The sequence below is a fragment of the Podarcis bocagei genome (genome assembly GCF_964188305.1).
Source record: "Podarcis bocagei genome assembly, chromosome: 1".
NCBI classification, from domain to species: domain Eukaryota; kingdom Metazoa; phylum Chordata; class Lepidosauria; order Squamata; family Lacertidae; genus Podarcis; species Podarcis bocagei.
This window is the reverse complement of record NC_138125.1, coordinates 71,854,186-71,876,246: the sequence shown is the minus strand read 5'-3', so window position 1 is coordinate 71,876,246 and position 22,061 is coordinate 71,854,186. Positions and strand designations below refer to the sequence as shown.

The following is a 22,061-nucleotide window of genomic DNA, read 5'->3' as shown; positions in this document are numbered from 1 at the left end:
AAGGTAGGTCAATGGGTGACGTATATGCAACTAAGTCAGTACTTATTTCAGGGGACAGATATACGGCAGGCCTCAAGTCTGTCTGGAAACAGCACCCTCTAACCTTGAAGACCACCACCATCTTGATTCCTGGTATGCTTGGCCCTTCTGTGGTCACTCAGTGGTGAGAAACAAGCACTCTCCACCTCTGCAGAAGCCCTTCTGATGATTCTTATTTTTTATGTTCCACAGGTGAGCCTTGGCAGTGAAAAGAGATGCCAGTGCTATGCTCTGGTAAACCCTGAACAATTATTTTAACCCATTCATTTCGACCTAGAAGTCCTGGTTCTAATTCCTGCTGAACTTTGAAATCCTTAGATGTCACTGAATAAATCACTCCTCTCAGCACCTGTTTCACATCTGTAAAACAGGAATCTGAAACACTGGGTTGTTGGGAGTGTTATGTATTGAAGTTCTCACCCTGGCCACCAGGAGTATTGTGTATGTAGTTTTCACTCAGGTCCACGTCAGTTATTTTAGTAGGGAAACCCTGGGTTGTTGTTGCTACAATGCTGACAGCCGGCTGCCTATAAAAGCAGGCCGGCTGAGCTGTTTGCTGTTCAGTTCTGTTCCAGCTTACAAATAAAGAGCTGCTTTGGAGAAATTGCTGTGTCGTCTGCTATGTCTACCCACTATTCAACAAGGAGGATGGTGAAAGAATGTGAAGCACGCCACACCAAGGCTGACTATAGAATTAATGCCGCTAGGTATTCTCAAGCCCCTTCCAACTCTGGCAGTGGCAAAGAAAATTTTCTCAACAAATTAGATAACACATTGCTTCTTGATCTGAAACAAGTGGCCAATACTAACTGCAAACAGTAGTCTGGGCACATTGTAAGAAGAGCCTGTGTCAATCCTGGTTGGTCGCAGCCACCTGAAATCACCTGGCAAAATGTAAACCTCAGGCAAAAATAACAAAAGACCGCATTCTACACTCCCAGTTTTATGGAAGCACAATGGTGTGAGGTATGCAGCTTTTGAACTAGGGCACCCTGACTCTGCAGAGGCTTCCTCCAGTGAACCATGCAGGAAAGAAAGCTAGAAAAGTAGAGAGTCCTGGGTCCTGGTTTCAGTTCTGCTATCCCTCCTTCTCCCTCTTAAATCTTGAATATTTGTTTTTACCAACAATTTCTCTGATGCAGCCCAAGATCACCCTCTTCCCAGTGCCCCCACGCCCTACTTTTAGGCTCAGGTACATCTGACTTTTGAGAATGAGATGCTGGAGTAGCTGGATGTTTGGTCTAATCCAGCAGGGCTCTCCTTACACTGAGCTCTAAGCAGACTTTTGCCACAGTATACTATGTCATTCTGGAACTGCTCAATCTACCAGCACCTGATTTATAAACTGTGGTGCTGAAAGGTAAGACATAGCAAATTATGAGTCAGAACATCAGCAGAAGAACACTGGCTGATAAAGAGTTGGATTGCATATTTATAAAAATAATAATAATTTATTATTTATACCCCGCCCATCTGGCTGGGTTTCCCCAGCCACTCTGGGCGGCTTCCCAAAAAAATATTAAAATACTCTAATACATCAAACATTAAAAGCTTCCCTAAACAGGGCTGCCTTCAGGTATCTTCTAAAAGTCTGGTAGTTGTTGTTCTCTTTGACATCTGGTGGGAGGGCATTCCACAGGGTGGGTGTCACTACCAAGAAGGCCCTCTGCCTGGTTCCCTGTAACTTGGCTTCTCGCAGCGAGGGAACCGCCAGAAGGCCCTCAGCGCTGGACCTCAGTGTCCAGGCAGAATGATGGAATGATGAAATGAACTCTAGTTCATGAAAGTTAATACCATAATCAATGTCGACTTTCAGTTGCCACAAGACTGTTGTTTTTACAGTCTAAGCATTGTTGTAAAGCAGAGTGCACGCACGCACACATAGGACAGGCTATATTTATAAGGTAGTCTGCCACATGTTTCTCAGAACAAGTTACTAGTGATGTGGTGGACACCAAAAGTAGAATCTGGAGCTTCTTTCACTTGGAACACTTGATGCTTTGGCAGCCACAGATTCACAAGACATTTATGTGTGCAGATTTTATCAAGCACCTCTACTGCATCTTCTGTTTCAGATATGTTGCATTCCCCACAGTAATTGCATCGCTGAGGAATTGCTGAGGAAGTTCAATTATTTCTCCTTGCAGCAAGGCTGTGAGATTCAGAAAGCTGTTTGAAATGTGACTGAATATCAATTATTGGAACCTATTGCACAGTGACCATGACGCGTGGCATAACTGCTATCTGTATGCACATACTTTGTCATGATCCAGTGCTCAATCTCCAAAAATTGATCTGAAACTAATTAACTGGAAGAGAAAGTATGGTGAGACCCACTGGTAATTTCTCACTCTTACGCACACACAGCATACTTCAGATTTGACCATGAGATTTAAACTGAAGTGATAGCGGATTCTCCAAGTTTTCCTTGAGATTTAGCGGATTCAGCTCCCTGGCATGCCCTGTGTGGAGGATGAGTGTTTCCCAATTGTGTTTTGTGTGTGCATTGCCCTTTAAAAGCTGGAGGAAAGAAAGAGCTCTATACATGGACTGGATGTTGCACAATTCCCTTTGAGCAGAGGCTCACAGGAGAACACTTTGAACAGGTAATCTGGGCAAGCCTATAAAAGGGATTATAAACAACAGCTCTTCCTCTTGGCTCAGGAAGACTGAAGCTTTCGAGAACTGAGGGCTTTTGGTGTAGGATCTTGCATGCCCTTGGCTTCAATTCCACAAATCCGTTTCTTCCAGATGGTTGTAAATCCCCAAGAAATGTCAGTGCAACCCCATAACAGTATTTGCATTAGTTTTCTACTGCCCATCCAAGTCAATTAGCAGTAAATTAAAACCAGCAGGGGTTGTAGTTCTTAATGTATTTTAGTAGAAAACAAACAGGAGAGTGTAGCAAATAAGAAAGGCCAGTCGCAGCACTAAAGTTTGTATTACCGGTAACTTCTCTGAGTGGTATTTTAGTAGATGGGAATGAAGAAGAAGAATGTGCTCATTTTATAAACTAGCAACCAGAAATTAGAACAGGTTACTGGTGGTTCTGTTCCCCCAATGATCTCCTATTTTTATTGTCTCACATTGTTATTATATGTGGCCTTGGTGTTGCCTAAAAGTATAAGTGTAGCACCCTGCTTGTGGTTAACGCTTAGCTGGAATGAAATATTCAACGCAGCAATAGAGAAATTAAAATAATTATTTATTTGTCAGACAAATAAATGAGAGGCACAGTGGTATGTGGTTACCAAGCTCTGGCCTGGCTCCTGCCATTATGGCCAGCCCTTATATTCCCTTAATCCAGCCCCCTTTGCTCCTCCTTTGGCTGCCTCTGTCCAATCAGCCTAGTTGGATTTCCTATTGGCTGATTGCTATATCCAATCCTAAAAGATACACCCACATCCTCCTGTCCTTATATGGAACACAAACAGCTATATATTGTTACATCTATAAATGACAAATAAGTAGTAATATATCTTACATGTGTCTCAACAAGGAATCTTAATTACCAGCTCACCTCTTGCCCTCCCTGCCCTATTGCCTTCTAAAACAAATGGTTAATCTTAAATTTTTATCTTAAACATATGTCAAGGATCTTGAGTTTCACATCAACATTGAAAGATATCCTTCATTTGAAGGTTTCCAAACAAATGTCTGACAGCCATATATCAGGACTGCCCAGGACTGGCGTCTTCTTGTCTGGCTGGAGGGCTAGGTTGCTGGCTAACTTAATTTCAAGATAAAATACAACTCTTTACAACTATATGAAATCTAGCATTTCTTAAATCCTTTGCATAATTACATTTAAGCCAATACATTTAATACACAACACAAGTAGCCTCTTAAAAAGAATAAGGTCTTTGTAAAAAGGGAACTCAGTTTAAAACAGTTTCAGAAGAAACCTCTTCAGTTTACATCCCCCCCTTCTCCAGCCAGCTGCTTTTCCCATTAGCTCTTCCTCAAACTCTCTCAGTTTAAGAAAGAAACAGTTTTAAAAAGACTTCCCAAAAAAAGCCTCTCTTTCTCTGTCAGCTAGATGCTTCTCCCCATTTGCCTCTGGCCTTAGAAAATACAGCTCAAGGTTTAAGAGAGGCCCATGGTATCATTTTACTATTTGCCCATTCCTAATTATATTTATCTCTGCCTTTGTTATCTTCTGTAACATGTAGGGTCAGTGTCATTACTCAGTCTGTAATTTCAGCTTTTACGACTTTGAGAATTGTTTTCTGCTATCAATCAAAGGGGGGGCCCCTTGTCTTAGGAGAATGGCCAAGGTTTTCTCTGCCTGGCATGAAACATTTGAAAATCTTTTAGGCTCTCTCTAATATACAAGTCCTGATCAAACATTAATAAAATGCAGGCTTATGCCTGATGCCTCATAAGTACCACCATATAAGCCTGTTGTTACATTAGGCTGGCTCTTCTTATTTCATACTAGTCCCATCCACAAGGAAGAGTCCATCTGTGCAAGCTCAGGACATCTGCCCGGCCTTTAGGCTCAGGGTGATTTAAGGGACATACACAACCCTGTGTAGGGAAACTCTAGAGTCCAAAGACAAAAGCATCAGGTTGAACGTGCAGGTCCATTTGACACAACTCAATCAGGGTCAGGAATCTGATAAATCTCAAAGGAAAGTTCATTAGCAAACCAGAGAATTTTCAAAGCTGTGGTATTATTGGTGACCGGCAGAATCCGAGATCAGGGAGAAGAAGTGGTGGAAGAAGACTGGAAGAAATTTAAAGACTATTTGCAGAAATACTGTAAAATTAATGAATGTTAAAGGGATGTTGGATCGAAAATAAGCGGTATTGGTAAAAAGATTAATAAGAATATGTAAATACGGATTGACAATGGTTGGAAATATATAGTTATAAATAGGTTAAGATATTAAGTAAAGATAAATGATAGAGGGTAAGGACTTGCTGAATTAAATATTTGAACTGGAATACAAAAAAGGGGTGTGTGAGGAGGTCAGGAAACAAGTAACTGAAATATAAGACATGAAAATATTGATTCTTTTTTTTCTAACTTTCTTTTTTACTTTTTATGTATTTTGTCTTTGTATTTTTGTATTTCTTTTTCTTTTATTATTGTTATTCTGTTTTATTTTTTATTTTTAATTCTGTAACTTTTTAGTGTTTGTAAAACTCTAATACAGTGGTGCCCCGCAAGACAAATGCCTCGCAAGACGGAAAACTCGCTAGACGAAAGAGTTTTCCGTTTTGGAGGTGCTTCGCAAAACGAATTTCCTATGGGCTTGCTTCGCAAGACGACAATGTCTTGCGAGCTCCTGCTGGTTTTTTTCCCTTCCCCCCCCTTTTCTAAGCCGCTAAGCCGCTTATCAGCTGATCCGATCAGCAGATAAGCCGCTAATAGCGCTAATAGCGCTAATGCGCTAATCCGTCAATAGGCTTGCTTCGCAAGACGAAAAAACCGCTAGACGAAGAGAATCACAGAACGGATTCTTTTCGTCTTGCGAGGCACCACTGTAAATATCTTTTTTTAAAAAAAATATTATTGGTGCTACGCCAGAAAGACAATTAAGAAAGGCCATTCATGAGGCAATTAAAGTTCAATTTGTCACTAATCCCCCAGCCAGACTCAACAGAAGGCAATAGAATGGTCAGGATATTTTTTTTAAAATGCTGGAAAGTACCAAACAGGACTTACTTGTGAGTAAACATTGCAGAGGGACCTTGGCGATGAGAAAGACAACTGCTGGAAAACATGGCGGTATATTAAGTGTTATGTGGAAGCTCCATTTGATTCTCAGCTAATTCTGGGAAAGCAACACATCATCAGTGTTAAAAGGCTATAGCATGGAAGCAATCTCTGAGACCCAGCATGGAATTCTGCCATAGTTGTAGGAAGAGCATCCTCTGTTCCTGCTCTTCAGTCCACTGCCTAGGTCAGTCTCTGAGGGGTGGGGCTGATGGAAAACAAACCACTGCAGGGTACTAGAATGCCAAAGGCTGGCTTAAAGTAACTGGGTGAGCTCCTTTTCCAGGCAACAGAATAAGGCTGATGGGGACAAGGAGCGAGCAATCATACTGAAATAATCTTCAGTATCTCATTGCCCTGATTTGCACATACAGCAGTGGTATATATACCACAAATCATGTCAAATCTGCTATTCAGACATTTGGTTGTAAAAGTGTCATGGAGGGCAGAGTAAGTTTGAAATGGTGAGCAAAGTTTTAAAAATTTGAGGCGGGCAAGCAGTCTGAGAGCTTGTGGAGAAGTCAAATTGTGGAAGTATTTGTGCTGTGGGGTCTCGCAGGGTTCCATATTGTTTTGCGTGCTTTTTTTTGCTTTTTTTTCTTTGCTTTTTTTTAGCATGAAGTAACTGGAGGATTTCATCAGGGGATCTGGAGCTTTGTCATATGTGTATATCTATTTGGTTGTTTTGTAAACCACCCTGGGATCCAAACAGACGAAGAGTGTTTTTAAAATGTGGAGAACAACATTAACAACCGCAACATTTGGAAACATCCAATTCTGCACATGCAGCCAAATAGGTAGATACAGTAGAAAGCAGGAGAGATATTTCTGGTTTTGTTTTTGCATATATAGAAGCCAATTAACTTTACAGCCCAATCCTATGCTCAGAAGCAAATCCTGTTGTCTTCCATGGGACTTTCTTCCAAATCAATGTGTGCAGGATTATAGCCCCCAGTCAGAAAGCTGTACGCCCTGAAAGGAGTTTCAATGCCACTGAGCCAAAGCTTAATGTCTTTATCCACTTTTGTTTCAGGAAAAGCTCTTGTTCTCAAGAATAGATGTTTCGCTGGAATAAAACAGACATCTCCTCTAACAAACTGTGGGAAAGATCCACACAGCTGCATTCTGTCTTTGATTCTTTCAGAGGCTCTTATAAGTGAGCATAGGGAGAAGGCCAGAAATGAGAGCAGCAGTGGCTGTACATGCACAGGTCTACAGGTGGGTTCTGTATTAGCTGCAGGCTAGCTGAAAACTGCCCTGTACTCTTTAACCTGGCCTCTGACACCTGAGTGGCGTGTTTTCAAGATCCCGCCCTATTCTTATGACTGGAATTTGCTTTTGCTGTTTGTAATACTGAATTTTAAAATGCTGCCAGCCATCCTGGGACCAGGTGGTGAAGTATGGTTAATAAATGAGAGGCAAGATCGTGTGGTGGTTCGAGTGTTGAACTAGGATCTGGCAGACCAGAGTTCAAATCTCCACTCAGCCACAAAACTATGTGGGGGCCTTGGGCCAGACACTGCCTCTCAGCCTAGTCTACCTCACGGGGTTGTTGTGGAGAATAAATGAGAAGGAGGACAGCCATGTACACCTCCTTGAGCTCCTTGGAGAAAAAGTTGGGATATAAATGCAATAAATACTAGTAGTAGTAGTAGTAGTAGTAGTAGTAGTAGTAGTAGTATATACACTGAAGCACTTGAAAGCCATAGAATATATACTTCAAACTGGCACATTTGCTACTGTGGTCGTAACTGCAGGCAGTGGGAGCAACAGCAACAGGGCGTCCTGAATGAAGGAATTCCTTCAGACAATCAAGATGCTGCTTTAATTTGATTCAAATGGCAGCAGAGCTGGTAAATACCCATATTCCACTTGTGTTTGCTATGGTGAGCACATAAAATGTAAAGAGAGTGGGAGACAGGTGTCCCTCAACATGAGAAGCGTTCTGCTGGATCAGTCCAAAAACGTACCTATTTCAGCATCCTGCTTCCTACAGTGGCCAACCAGATGCTTCCGGGTACAAGCAAGACTTTAACAATAGCCTCTTGTTCCCCGCGGACTGGTGTTCTAAGGCATTATATAGTCTATAGCCATCAAGTAATGAGAGATGCCCAGGATCCAGCCAAGGTCAATCACTGGAATAATAGTCCAACTTGGTAGGATATCTTATATATATGCGCACATGAATGAGCATGGTTCATAGTGCCAAAGAAGTGTCTGATAACTAAATAATAGAATATGGAAACTATTTTCCAAGCAGTAATACATCTCTGTGCGTGGATCTTAAGGATAGATGGCACATCTAGAGGGTTTTTTGGATAAATACACGTGGCTTTTACATTCCTCCTGTTGAAACCTGTAGCAGAAGCAACGCTATCTGAACACAGCTGGGAACTGACACTATTTACAATCTGATTGGGTATCCATATAGAAGCACGTTAAGGAAACAGCTGTTTGTACATGTCTTGTATGTTTACTTTGCTGAAATATGCCACTGTTTCTAAGAGTTTAAGAGAATCCCCTAAAATCCCCTAAAAGAAAAGGTAACCTTAAGGCTATTTTGCAATATACCAAGTGGATCATTTTCAGTGTATAGTTCTCCAAATCACGCTTGCTCAGGTGTCTGTGAAGTGATTCAAACAAGAGCGTTACATGTCTGAAAAAATATAATAGGTCTCCACTGTGGGCCCCACTTAACATTTTCTAGTTGTTTGTGCTATCTTATGAGCATGAATGGAAGGAGCCATTGGTGTTTGCTCTAAGCATTAATCCATAGTAATAGAAAGTACAAAAACTCAAGTTCAGAGCAACTTAGCTCCAAAGCACACCACAAGACAAGTAGTCCGAATCTGCAGGCTTCCCTTTTTCTTGAAAGTTGGTGCAGCACCCTCCACAAAGCTCCCTCATCCACAAATGTGCCCCAGATCACTCTTGTAAATATCTGTTTTAGGGACTTGGGGAAGAAGGGGGTGTAAGCTGCATTCTTGATGCTGTGAGAGGACAACAGTGGCTTTTTCTGTTAAGCAAAATCTCTTTGTGCAAATTACTACCCAAGCTGACCTGTTGCAAAACTGCCAAATGCCTCGCCGGTGCCACCACCAACCAGGTTCTCTTACAACTACCTGGGTGACAACCACGGCCACAGCCAACATTCATTTATAATACTCATTAAACAGGACATTTTACAACCTGCTGGCATGCTCCATAGCTAGTGACAGCCAAACTTACTAGCTCTTCAGTTTCCAGTGCACTAGGATTTGCCTTTAATTTAAATCCTCCATTTTTTTCATTTTAAGAAAATATTAAAATGTTTAAAATCCATGCAGGAGACCTAATTTGTAGCAAATGTGTGAGAAAAATGCCAGGCCTGGCTCTGTTTGGTGCCTGTTCCAAAAGCCTGCTTTCTATCACAACAGCAAACGGTGTCACAAGTTCACCAAAGGAACAAGGCAAAAGCTACAGAGAGGCAAGGGATTCCTGCTGATAATGCTCCTTGTGTATGGAAAGGTGGTGGCTGACCAGGGTTGCTGACAAAGAGAAGTCTCCTTTACACTCTCTCCCATACACCTTAATTTCAAAGTACCCATTCTCCCACTAGGACGGACTTGTTACATGAGCCCTGGTTTGCTCTTGACACTACGTATGTTCCTATAGCTTCAGTCTGGACCAGGAGGCACCTACAAATGTTCAACTACCGTATTTTGCGCCCCATAAGACGCTCCGGCCCATAAGACGCACCTAGTTTTTTGGGGGGGAAATAAAGGAAAAAAATTATTTCCCCCCCAGGCGCGGGGCTGGGGCAGCCCGAGCTTCCCCCGACCCCAGCCAGCAAACAGGCAGCTCTCTGCAAGCCGTGGGAGCCCAGCGGTGGTTCCCGCTGCTTGCGGAGAGATCCGCGAAGCCTGCACGCGCTGGGATCAGCGCGGGCAGGCTTCGGGATGCCTGCAACTCTCCCCAAGCAGCGGGACCGTTCCCGCTGCTTGCGGAGAGATCCGCGAAGCCTGCCGGCGCTGGGATCAGCGCGGGCAGGCTTCGGGATGCCTGCAACTCTCCCCAAGCAGCGGGAACGTTCCCGCTGCTTGCGGAGAGATCCCCGAAGCCTGCCGGCGCTGGGATCAGCGCGGGCAGGCTTCGGGATGCCTGCAACTCTCCCCAAGCAGCGGGAACGTTCCCGCTGCTTGCGGAGAGATCCGCGAAGCCTGCCGGCGCTGGGATCAGCGCGGGCAGGCTTCGGGATGCCTGCAACTCTCCCCAAGCAGCGGGAACGTTCCCGCTGCTTGCGGAGAGATCCGCGAAGCCTGCAGGCGCTGGGATCAGCGCGCGCAGGCTTCGGGATGCCTGCAACTCTCCCCAAGCAGCGGGAACGTTCCCGCTGCTTGTGGAGAGATCCGCGAAGCCTGCCGGCGCTGGGATCAGCGCGGGCAGGCTTCGGGATGCCTGCAACTCTCCCCAAGCAGCGGGACCGTTCCCGCTGCTTGCGGAGAGATCCGCGAAGCCTGCCGGCGCTGGGATCAGCGCGGGCAGGCTTCGGGATGCCTGCAACTCTCCCCAAGCAGCGGGAACGTTCCCGCTGCTTGCGGAGAGATCCCCGAAGCCTGCCGGCGCTGGGATCAGCGCGGGCAGGCTTCGGGATGCCTGCAACTCTCCCCAAGCAGCGGGAACGTTCCCGCTGCTTGCGGAGAGATCCGCGAAGCCTGCCGGCGCTGGGATCAGCACGGGCAGGCTTCGGGATGCCTGCAACTCTCCCCAAGCAGCGGGAACGTTCCCGCTGCTTGCGGAGAGATCCGCGAAGCCTGCAGGCGCTGGGATCAGCGCGCGCAGGCTTCGGGATGCCGGCAACTCTCCCCAAGCAGCGGGAGCATTCCCGCTGCTTGGGGAGAGGTCCGCGAAGCCTGGAGAGCGAGAGGGGTCGGTGCGCACCTACCGCTCTCGCTCTCCAGGCTTCAGCGAAAGCCTGCATTCGCCCCATAAGACGCACCCACATTTCCCCTTCATTTTTGGAGGGGGAAAAGTGCGTCTTATAGGGCGAAAAATACGGTACTTTGTTTGCCCAACCCAAAGAGTGCAACAATTCTGCCATTGAATGTGGCCTTTTAAACAATAAGGGGAAGAAAGAACTTTGGGTAACACCCTGCTTAATGTACTCTTGTTGGCTCAGAGGTGAGGAACCTGAAGCCTAGGGGCCAGATGCAGTCCAAACACAGGACTCTCTGCCCAGTACAGGCTTCCCTTCCAAGCTACATCAATCCCCAGTCCTTCCCCTATGCTTTTGCCTGGCTGGAATCTGTCCCCGAACTGTGGATGGAGAGATGGAGTGTGTGTGGAAAGCTCTGTGTTTTATACGGCTGGAATGTGGTGGGAATGTAGCTCACTGCACAAAGGTGCATCTATTGTTTTCCCACTTTTGCCTTTGGCTCCACCCACCTCTGGTTCCCAGGAGGTTGATCATGAGGAAAAGTGGCCCTTGAGATGAAAATAGCTTCCCACTCCTGGCAAAGCTAGTCACAGTAGGCAAAGTGAAGGCCAGCGCTCATTTTACTTGCTCCTCAGAAACAGCCAGCAAACCTCTACTTGAACCTTCATGCTCCAGCATACAATCCAATCCAACAATAGTTACTCAAGAGTAAGTCGAACTTATCTCTGTGGAACTTACTTCTAAGCATGAATGCTTGGAATTATAGTCTCTGTTCTTAAATACTAGCAATACATACAGTAGTACCGCCAGTTACAAACTTAATTCATTCCAGAGGTCCATTCTTAACCCGAAACTGTTTTTAACCTGAGGCGCACTTTCACTAATGGGGCCTCCCGCTGCCACCACGCCGTCGGCGCACGACTTCTGCTCACATTCCAGGGCAAACTTCACAACCAGGAGCATCTACTTCTGGGTTAGCGGAGCTCATTACCCGAAGCGTTCATAAGGAGGATGGTACATAACCCAAGGTTCCACTGTACATGCACCACCATACAAAAAGTGGGGGGGGGATTCTACCTGTTAAGTTGCAATATTTCATTTTATTTGCCAAATTACTTACTTTGTATATAAAAATGAGACAGTGATATGACTCACTGCCCTTGAGTCAAATGCCATTTAATTCCTAGACAGTGAATCTATAGTACAAGGCCTGGATCTACTCACATTTTACTTTTATTTACAAAGTGGGTGTCTGTACATTACTTAACAGGTACATTTTTATTTTTGATGTGGCTGTAAAAATATTATGATTTAGTAGTGGTTTCGATTTCCCACTGGTAAGGTTATACATACAGATGTAAACTGCATTTACTATGAGCTCACTTTGAATGGGCATATGGAAATTATATCGAAGAAATATTAAAATTCTGCTTCGTGCTATTTTCCTAGATAAGCTGTGGGAACTGCAAGAAATCCAATGCAGGAAATACTATTCCCTCAAACAGAAAATCACATAAATAGATAGGATGTCCAGTCCAAACCACTGCACTGAGGAAGGATTTTCCATACCTAAACATCTTTAAGAGGCTAATCCATGGACTACAATCATACAGTCTGTGATTATACAAACTACACATAACAAAGACAGACTAAGAGTAAGGGAGGTGAATCATGCCAAAAACTGAGGGAAAGCATTTCGTAAAACAAATTTGGATGACTCAAAAGCAGACACAAACAACTACATCCTTGCATCTGATGCAGTTTGTTGCACTGTGGACCTTAGCTTACAGGTTTCTGTAGATTTTTTAAGTAAGGCTAATTCTGCATTGGATCATCAACCAATGAAACCTTAATATGGGTGTCAATTGGCTCCTTTATGAGTAAATGGCAGTGCACCTGTGGAGTTCAACAAAAACCGGTTTTCTTAGCAATTCAGTTCCAGCCTGCTCCACCAGCATCCTGTCTACATTGGTGGCCTTTGTTTATTGATTGATTGATTGATTGATTGATTGATTGATTTCCATCTTCCATGCTTATTCTAGTTCAATACAGTAAAAAAAATCCTGTATGGTAATAGAACTTTAATGAAAAGATATGTCAGACACCCCAACTACACAGTCTAAATTAGGAAAGCTATCCAAAACATGCTACCCCATAATTTTACGCCTCCTTCAAGCAACCCCTGCAGCCCAGCTGGTGCCAAACATAATGCTCTGCTTTCCTTTAGACCACATCAGGAAGGCCAAGAGGGGAGCGGTCTTGTCCTATGGACAGCTGCCTGGGCTTGTGCCCTGGGGAGGTCACTTCGATGCTGCTAACACAGACTTCACCCAGTGGCAGAACTTGGGTCTCAAGTTTCAGCAACACTCTGCGTGATGCCAAAATTAGGCACCCCTCTGCCTCTCAACTTCCATTCTACACCATAGTTGCCACAACCCCCGTGGTGCCCCCAAGCCTCCGCACCCAGTGTGACCAAAATCCTGTACCCCTAAATCTACCTCTGCTTCACCCCCGGAGGCACACTGTCTCTTGAAACAGACAGGGGCCAACAATAATAATTTTGTCATCTATAGTCAGCACTGCAAATGCCAGCAGGGAAGATAAGGGTTGTGTTGAAATCTTGTGTCGTCATACAATATGCATGTACACATTAAGTGTATATACATCACTCATGATCCCCTGCCCCCCAAAAACAAGCAACCCGGGCTAACACCTCCAAAATGCTGTCATATGAGAACAATATGTGGGCAGCAGTATCTGGAAGGCTGCATCCCCATCACTACTAAAGAGCTGAAGGATCAGGACAAGGAAAGAGGCAGGAGTAGTTGGGTTTTCAATTTGGGCAGTCAAAAGTTTATGACCAGCCACTTTTAACAATGCTTCCTCACTGTAAGGAAACCCTCCTGGGTGTAACATGTCACAAGCATTGATAGGAGTTTGAGTCTGGTGCTAAATCTATACATTTTCAGGATTAGACTTAAAAGGAAGTGATTGTGGAGCATTTCCACCTTATGAGGAAAACTTTTATTTCCTTGCTCTTCCTTGTCATGCAGCCTACAACTCCCAAACACTGACAACAAAACCTGCAATATCAGTTAACTAAAGCTCTGATTTTATATTTTTGAAGAGAAAAAGAAGCTATTTATCTTTGAGGAGAAAATAACTAAATGTAGTGCAACAGGACACAGCCCTACCCTAGGCAATGATAAACTACTGTGTAAATATTACAGCGCAATTACATATGGTAACACTTTGTTCCTGTCTCCTGAATTTAACTCTGGACTGATCCGATAAGGAAACCTGAGGTTTTGTTCTTAACTTTCCTAAAAGATGTTTTAAAGCATGCAGGGAGGAGCTGTAATTAAAAAAAGGAAAAAACGGGAGACAAATACTATGCTTCTTCTGCAGTATCTTTGTTATTTTCACTCTGTCCATGTTTTCCTTCTTGTAGTCATACCCAGCACAAAGAGGAAACAAGCCATCAGCAGCATGTCTGAAGCATGCTAGAAGGCGCACTGAAGCCAATCAGAAGTGTCTTTCATTGTGTAAGGGAACACAAAAGACACTCTGTTTGAGAAACTCGGGAAGAAAGCTAAAAGCTTGTGACCTAGTCTCCCAGTCAAAAACTGCAACCGTAGCTAACAAAGGCCTGAGATCCATAGAAGACATCCTAGTAAGCAGACCCTAAAATCTGTGAACAGGATTTATCAGTTGACCTCCAGCAAGACTGTCCTATACCCTGACTAATCCACCCAGATTCCATATTATCAGAGCTTCAGTTATCCAAAATTCACCCCGTCCCCACATTCTGTATATGGAACATTTGCAGCCTGAAACCAGCATGCTTCTACCTATCCTGCTGGATGTTGACTGCTGAATGTATTACTTTTGGACTAACTTGATATTTTCAATGACCCACCACTGCAAATATAAAAGGGGAAGGGCTTAGTAGACCAGGGATCCAACCCTTTCAGTGCTTCACTGGCAGAAAGTTCATACTTCCCGAGAGAAATTGCAGAAGAGAAGAAATCCGGGGCATAGGTCAGAGGAACACAAGAAAGTATCTTATACTGATTCAGACCATTGGTCCATCTAGTTCAGTGTTGTCTCAGTGTCTCTCTCCAAGGTTTCAGACAAGAACCTTCTGCAGATGTTCTGTAACTAGCTAAGGCCCTTCTAGTGGTCATTTATATACACTGTCTAGAAGCTGAACACTGGGATCCTGACCTTAGCTGAACTCCCTAGAATGAATAGTAGTAAAACTCTAATTCTCATCATCAGTCCAGTATATTTTGGTCATGTATTAGCTGAGTTTTCACAACACTTGATTTTATTAGACAGGCATTAAAATATTACCTATTTTCCACCAAAGGCACCAGTTATAAAGCACAGTTTGAGGCATTTCATTGAAGCCTTTACCTGCACATCTAAAATGAAATGTTTTGGGGGAGAGGGTTGTGGATTTTGTTTTGTTTTTGCCTCTGCCTACATCTGCACCCAGTTGGAATTTACCATAAAAGGTGTTTTAAATGCACGGAGCCCAGAAATAACCAAGAATTCAAAGGAAGTGCCCTCATTAAAAAGACCAGAGCAGGTTTGATAAATAATAAAGAAACTTTACTTGATTTTTCTGGAATGCACATTTAAAACAGGATCGTTTCCTTAACAATGTTTAACCACTGTTTCTATTTAACCACCTTTATTTAAAACCCTATATCTACAACATGCATACAATGCAACTTCTCCTGCAACAAGTTGATATTAAAAAACCGCCTCCCCTAAGTTGAGTGGTGCTGCTGAATCTCACACTGCTGGAGAAGTGAACTCGCTAACAAAGCAGCCGCAGTCTTAAGGCAACCTTCCTTCCTTTTAATTGTTTAAATCCCAAGCACAGACTTGATTTCTTTTGCTCCATCTATTTCTTCATTTAAGTGCATGTAGGCAGATCCACCACCAGGAAAAATTAAGCAGCCACTCAGAAGCCAAGAACCCAAACAGCAAAATAAAAGAATTACCTTCAATGTAATCACCATCATTGCGGTGGATGTGGACCCGACTGCCATTTGCGGGTCTCGAGAAACTTTCCTGAAAGTCTCTCTCTCTCTCATGTTGGAATACTTCACACAGAGAGAAAGTAGTAGTCCTAGTACAAGATTCAACAACTTTTTACAGGCAAAAAGATCTATTCGTCAGGGCGGGCGGTGGGGTGAAATTCACCATTTCCTCCCTCTTTGCTTAACAAAACCCAACTGCTAGGGCATGACATCACTCCTCGGAGAATGGGATTCCAAACATACGCTGACATGCAGCTCCAGAAACGAAAAGGAAAATTAAAAGAGAGGGAGGGAGGGAGAGAAAGAGAAAGAGGCAGAGACAAAAAAAAAAAGAGGGGAAAGTTTTCATTACCTGCCACTTGCAGCACTTCCCCTTCCACGCCATTCTCGATTTTTGTATTTCCCAGACCAGAAAAAAAGCTTTGCCCTATTAGCTGAGGCACTGGACAAACGAGCGACGTTCAGAGTCTAATACCTGCTGTGCTTCCCACAGCTCCTTCTCATGACCTTTCACAGCACAGATCTCGGCCCAAATGATTGCAGGGAGAGTACACAGACTGGCTGGGTCAGTTGTCATGGTGATCATTCTCACCCTTTCTCTCTCACACACACACACGCTCGCTCTCTCTCCCTCCCTCCCTTCACACACACACACACACACACACACACACACACACACACACAGAGTGTCACAATTCTGGAAGACATCCATGAAACAGCATGCCTTTTCATCCAGGGTTTTTCCCCCCCTACCCCTCGAGCATTTTGCCCCTCCTCCTCAACCGCCACCGTTGCTCTCACCAAGCCAGCCCCCAGACGCTTCAAATTGATTATTGCTGCTTCAAAAAAGATAATGCCTTTTCAAGTTAGTGACGTCGAGTTTAAGGTACTTTCCACTCAGCTAAGGGTTGCAGAGACAGGTTGGGTTGCAAAATCTTTCTGCAATAATAAAAAAAAAACACCAGAGAGGCCTGCCACTGCCTGAGCTGGGAGGGGGGATGTATGAGAGGAAAAGGTGTGTGGGGGGGTGTCATTTGACATTACAGATTTGATATCTCTAGCTCCGACATCAAACTGAAATACAATAGGAAGGATTACAGAGCTGGAAAATCACTCTTCAGACAGCTAAATGGCTTACCTTGTTGCTCAACCCAGCACTTTGTGAAAATACTTAATTTTTGTAGATATTCATTGTCTCCAAGCAGGGCATCCTGTAGTCTTTCATCCTTCTGTAGTTAAGAAGAAAAATATAGATGTGGGTTAGGAATGAAACAGGATTGTGAAATGAGAAAGAGAGATTGCCATTTCTCCCAAAAGTTTCCTTGCTTCCAGGGCATACCACTCATTGCGGTAGAAATGCTACCCACATTCCACACAAGTTAACCATCTATTCGCCTTGCCAGTACCTGGTTATGTTGTCAACAAAATTAGTGCGACTTGGGTATGCATGGCAAGGCAGAAAGCTGATGTCTTTTGCCACTGGGAAATAGTTCTTTAGAAACAAGCGGAAGTTCTTTTTGATACTTTTTGCTACAGCTTCTGAGTGAATCTCCTATTTTTTCCAACCTTTCCATCTTTCTTACTGTTTGTGCTTTAAATGTGTTTTAAAAGTATGGAGTCTTTTCATCTTGTTTACTGTTTGCTTGACACAATGTTATTATTAATAATGAAATTTAAATAAATTTGCACTGCACAACAAATTTCACAACAGAGAAGAACACAACACACATAAAATCAGATGCAAACTGTGCAACTGTATGCTTCAGTGCTTAAAAATGAATAAAATCAGCAGATTTTTCTAAAATAATAATAATAATGCCAGTTTCAAAGTTACGGAGATTAAATAGAAAATTCTAATTAAGAATACGTAAGTGTGATGAACGCCAGAATCCACAGGATTATTTTCTACATCAGCCACAAATCTAAATTCATTTACCTTTATCACAGTTCTGTGTGAGAACTATCTTAACGTAAAAAAAGACTGGTTGATGCTTTGTAGACTATAAAATAATTTTCTATGTAAACTTTTTCCCATTTCAAAACATTTTAAAGTGATGCCTACTTTAATGTCTAGCAGTTAGGCACCATGGCAACGCTGGATAAAATACTTGGAAGAAAATAATATTGTTTCTCTTTTTAAGCTTATTGCTATGGAAACAAAAAGGACCCTTTTTAAATCTCATTGAACTCAATTAGAACTTTGACAGGAATTTAAATGGGAGCAAAAGCAAGCCCAAGCCTTTTAAACTTCAAGATAGGGCCTTGGAGACTTCCTTCTTTGGAAAGTTAATTGAAGACAGTCAGTGAAGATTTTAAAAGCTCCATATAAAGTCTCAGAAAATCTGAACAGTTCCCGTTTCTCCTATGTGAGCAACATATGCAACGCTCCCCCTAGTGGGAAACCAAGTCCTTTAAAAATATCTATTCTTACAGAAGTCCACGGCTTTCATACACTACCCAGCATGTTTTTTTACATGCAGAATATTACAACTTCTGTAGAACCTTTCTTATCGGTTTCTGTTTAATCTGCATCTTTTCTAGGGAAAGACTGCAATCTAATTTAGGGAGAGGGTTTGACTCAGGGGTAGAGAATCTGCTTTGCTTGCATAAAGTCCCAGATTCACTCCCTGTCATCTCCAGGTAAAACTGAGAATGACTCCCTGGAGTGCCACTGCCAGTCAGAATAGACAGTATTAAGGTAGATGAACCAATGGTCTGACTCTCTATAAGGCACCTGGCTGTGTTTCTGTGGCTCAGAACTTAATCTCATGCCATGACACGATGAATGGAACTAAAACATTGCTTCTTCATATATTGCTCAGAAATCTGGATTTTCAAATACTTCCATTAATAACGTAGCATAGAATAACCCAAACCTCAATACACTTCTAAAGCCAGGCAAGTCACAGCCAAAGGATTGCATCAGGATCACAAGTGCCAGCCAGGGAATGAGATTATTCCAAGAACATAAAAAGATGCCAGCAGGATTGGGCCAAAGGCCCATTTTATCCAGCACTCACAGTGTCCACCCAGATGCCCATGAGAAGCCTGGAAGCAGGAACATATCCTCCAACACACTCCAAAGAAAAACCGGGGTGTGCGTCTTTCAGGGCTGCGCTCCACTATGAGTCACATCACTCGCGCGAGAGCACAACCCCCAAAAATGTGCATCTTTCAGGGCCACAATCTCCCAGGAGCCAGGTGATATATATTGATTTTTATGTATTAATAACTGTGTATTAACATAACATTTTAATGTGTAACTCTGTATTTTTGTGATGTTTTATTTAAGTTGACAGTTGTTGCTTAATTTTGTGTTACTTTTATTGTTGTTAGCCGCTCTGAGCATGGCTTTGGCTGGGGAGGGACGGATATAAATAAATTATTATTATTATTAAGCGGCATAGAAATTGAATAACCATCTGGCGCAGACATGCACACTCCAGTCACCTCCAAGAAAAGGAACTGCCATGCTGATCCTGGCCACCAGATCAACCTGCTTGTGAGCATCAAACAGCAGGACATGGGAAGGCAATGCTTAGAGCAGGAGTGCTAAACCTTTGGGCTTACTAATGTTGTTAGACTACAGCACCCATCATCCCTGAGCATTGGCCAGGTTGGCTGGGAGAGGTAGTCTAGAATATCTGGAGGGAACCACATTAGTGGAGACTGATGCAAAGAAAGAACAGTGGACTGAACAGTAGCAGATTAGGAGTAAGAGAGATATTTAAGTGTTCAGTGGTACCTCAGGTTAATAACTTAATTAGTTCTGGAGGTCTGTTCTTAACCTGAAACTTCCGGGTTGACGCGATCTGGAAATGGCGGATTCCCTCCGAGCTCCGGAGGGAATCGGCTCCACTGAGGATGGGTCTTTGCCGCGCCGGCGACGCGGGGACCCTTAAAAACCGCAGGCGCGGAAGCCTGCGGACTGAAGACTCGGCGGGTGCCTTAAGCGCCCCCCCTGATTCGCAAAGAGCCTTTTTAAAGGCTGCGGAGGGGATACGGGGGTGGCGTGGCACTGAGAGTCGATCGCTACCTCGGTGGAGCGAAGCCGCGAGCCATAACCAGAGAGCGCTGACTTCCTTCCTTGAAAATTTGGACTGAAAGAATCGCCCGTGAGTAAGACGGATTGGGACTTTATAAAAATTCTACCTTGAATTGGAGACGAGCGGGGGGTGTCTAAAAGGAAGTCCGCACCCCCCCCCTTGCAGACGATCTAAGCAACGGCGCAAGAGCTAAGCTGGAGAGCCTACCCCTGGTGGGGTGAGTTAAAAAGGACATTAACTTCCGAGATTTAACTAAGGGAAATTTTGGGTTGGAGAGTGGAGTTTTGGGAACCCTCTTTTTGCTTTAAACAACCCCCCCTCCCGGGCCCGGGAACGTCCTGCCTTGGTGCCTGTGTAAGAGCTGCGGAGTTTGACAGCTGTCAAAGCTGTCAAACGGCCGATTTAAAGTGGAAAATTTGTCATCTAAGATCCCTCTGGACTAAGACGAGTTATAATTGAGCTAAAACTGTTGGAAACAAAGTAATAATAATCAGTTAAAGGATTGTTGGTGAAAAGGCTAATAAGTAACCAGATTCCCCCTAGGGGGAATTCTGTGAAACTACAATGGATACAATGGCTGTGGAAGGAAAGTTACTAGTGGAAATCGAAAGGATGTTTCAATTGGTGGGAATCTTACAAGAACAGAGCTTGGCCATGAATAAACAACTTGAGACTATGACCTTGGGAACAGGCAACTCTGCTCTTAGTATTGAGGACCTCAATGAGAAAGAATCCACAGCTGAATGGGAAACAATACCTACAGAGCTGGAAGAGACTAAACAACAAGAAAAAGAAGAAGTAATCCTGGGAAGCAACAACCAAAAGCTGACATCTGCGGAACACAAGCAAGGAAATGCTGGGAACATATCTACTACAACTCTGCGAAAGACACAGAAGAAGAAGGAGGAGGTCCCGGGACAAAATGGAATACAGAAAACTAAAATAAAGAAATACGATTGGGGCCTCCGTTTGGACTTTGATTGTGAAGAGATAGGCTTTGTGGAAATTCTCCAGCAGTTACTTTTGAACCCCCTTGTGGGAAGAGGATACACTTTGATGGTGAAAGAGCTTTTCCCAGACCTGACGACTGACATAAAGGACTACCAACAGGACAGGCGGAGAGGGACTGAAAGGGATTTGAAAGCCTCGGACGTGAGGAACCCAGGCTGAGAATCTCGAATCTGGATCCTTATTGGGAAGGGACAAAAACCGGGGATGGGAGGGAGGGAAGAAGAGACTCTTAAAAACTCTTAAGACTTCTAGGTTTGGTTAATATGACTCTTAATTAAGATAAAATGAAAATCGATGGAAGAGAACTTAAGTCCAACTTAGGAAAATTAATTTTTATTATAAAAAAGGTAACAAGATGAATAAGATTGTTAAGAGGAGAAATACCAACTTGCTGATATAATCTTGAAACTGGGATGCACGAGGGGAGGTGGGGGGAAGTCAGGGAACAAGTTTATGAAACGGGGATTTGCTGATTTTATACATGTTTTTGTCTTTTGTCTTTTCTTTGTGTATGTTTTGTCTTTATAAAACCAGAAAACCAAATAAAAATTTTATAAAAAAAAAAAAAGAAACTGTTCTTAGCCTGAGATACCACTTTCGCTAATAGGGCCTCCCACTGCCGCCGCGCGTTTTCTGTTCTCATCCTGAGGTAAAGTTCTTAACCTGAGGTACTATTTCTGGGTTAGCGGAGTCTGTAACCTGAAGTGTCTGTAACCTGAAGCATCTGTAACCTGAGGTACCACTGTAGTAGGTTGTAGGAATGCATTCCAGACAGGTGACAGATACCAATTTAGTGCTTGCCTCTCTCACAAATAAGCAAAAGCTTTTGCACTGAGAAATTGCTTTTCAAAATAGACTATTTCCCATGATTGTCTCCTCCAGATACATCATGGAAATGGTACAGGCTGCCAGGTTGGATGTCCAATAAGATATCACCCTGTTTATTTACACAGGATGATCTTACATGGTAGCACTGCAGTCACTTTGAACTGAAAATGCAATGCAGACCTATGGCATTTTTTTGCGGCCCCTTTTGATATTATGTTCTAAATGTTCTAAATGTGAGCTAGGAACTTTGCACAACCTGTGGTGACTGAGCAGATCATTATCTTCAAAAGCTCATTAGGCAGCAGGCAGTAAAAGGAAAATGTCAGGCCGCTTTTTCTCTGAGAAACCATCTCTTTTCTGCAGGGTATCTCAAGTTCTTAAGATTCTTTTATTCTGCACAAGCCTCGAGCTGCGTAGTCATGTATGTTATTGTGAACTGCAGG

The 22,061-nt window shown here is 43.5% G+C and overlaps 1 protein-coding gene across 6 annotated transcripts in view; it reads right to left on the bottom strand.

Annotated features, from left to right (window-relative positions):
• DENND2B (DENN domain containing 2B) overlaps positions 1-22,061 on the bottom strand; it is a 163,317-nt gene that overhangs the window by 113,889 nt on the left and 27,367 nt on the right. The window contains exon 2 of one of the 6 annotated variants that reach the window (XM_081210971.1): positions 16,872-16,962. The gene's annotated coding sequence lies outside the window, so the exon portion shown is untranslated. Of the gene's footprint in view, positions 1-15,694; positions 15,939-16,085; positions 16,374-16,871; positions 16,963-22,061 lie in introns of those variants that run through there. The other 5 variants (XM_081210973.1, XM_081210970.1, XM_081210974.1 and 2 more) reach the window with 5 other exon arrangements.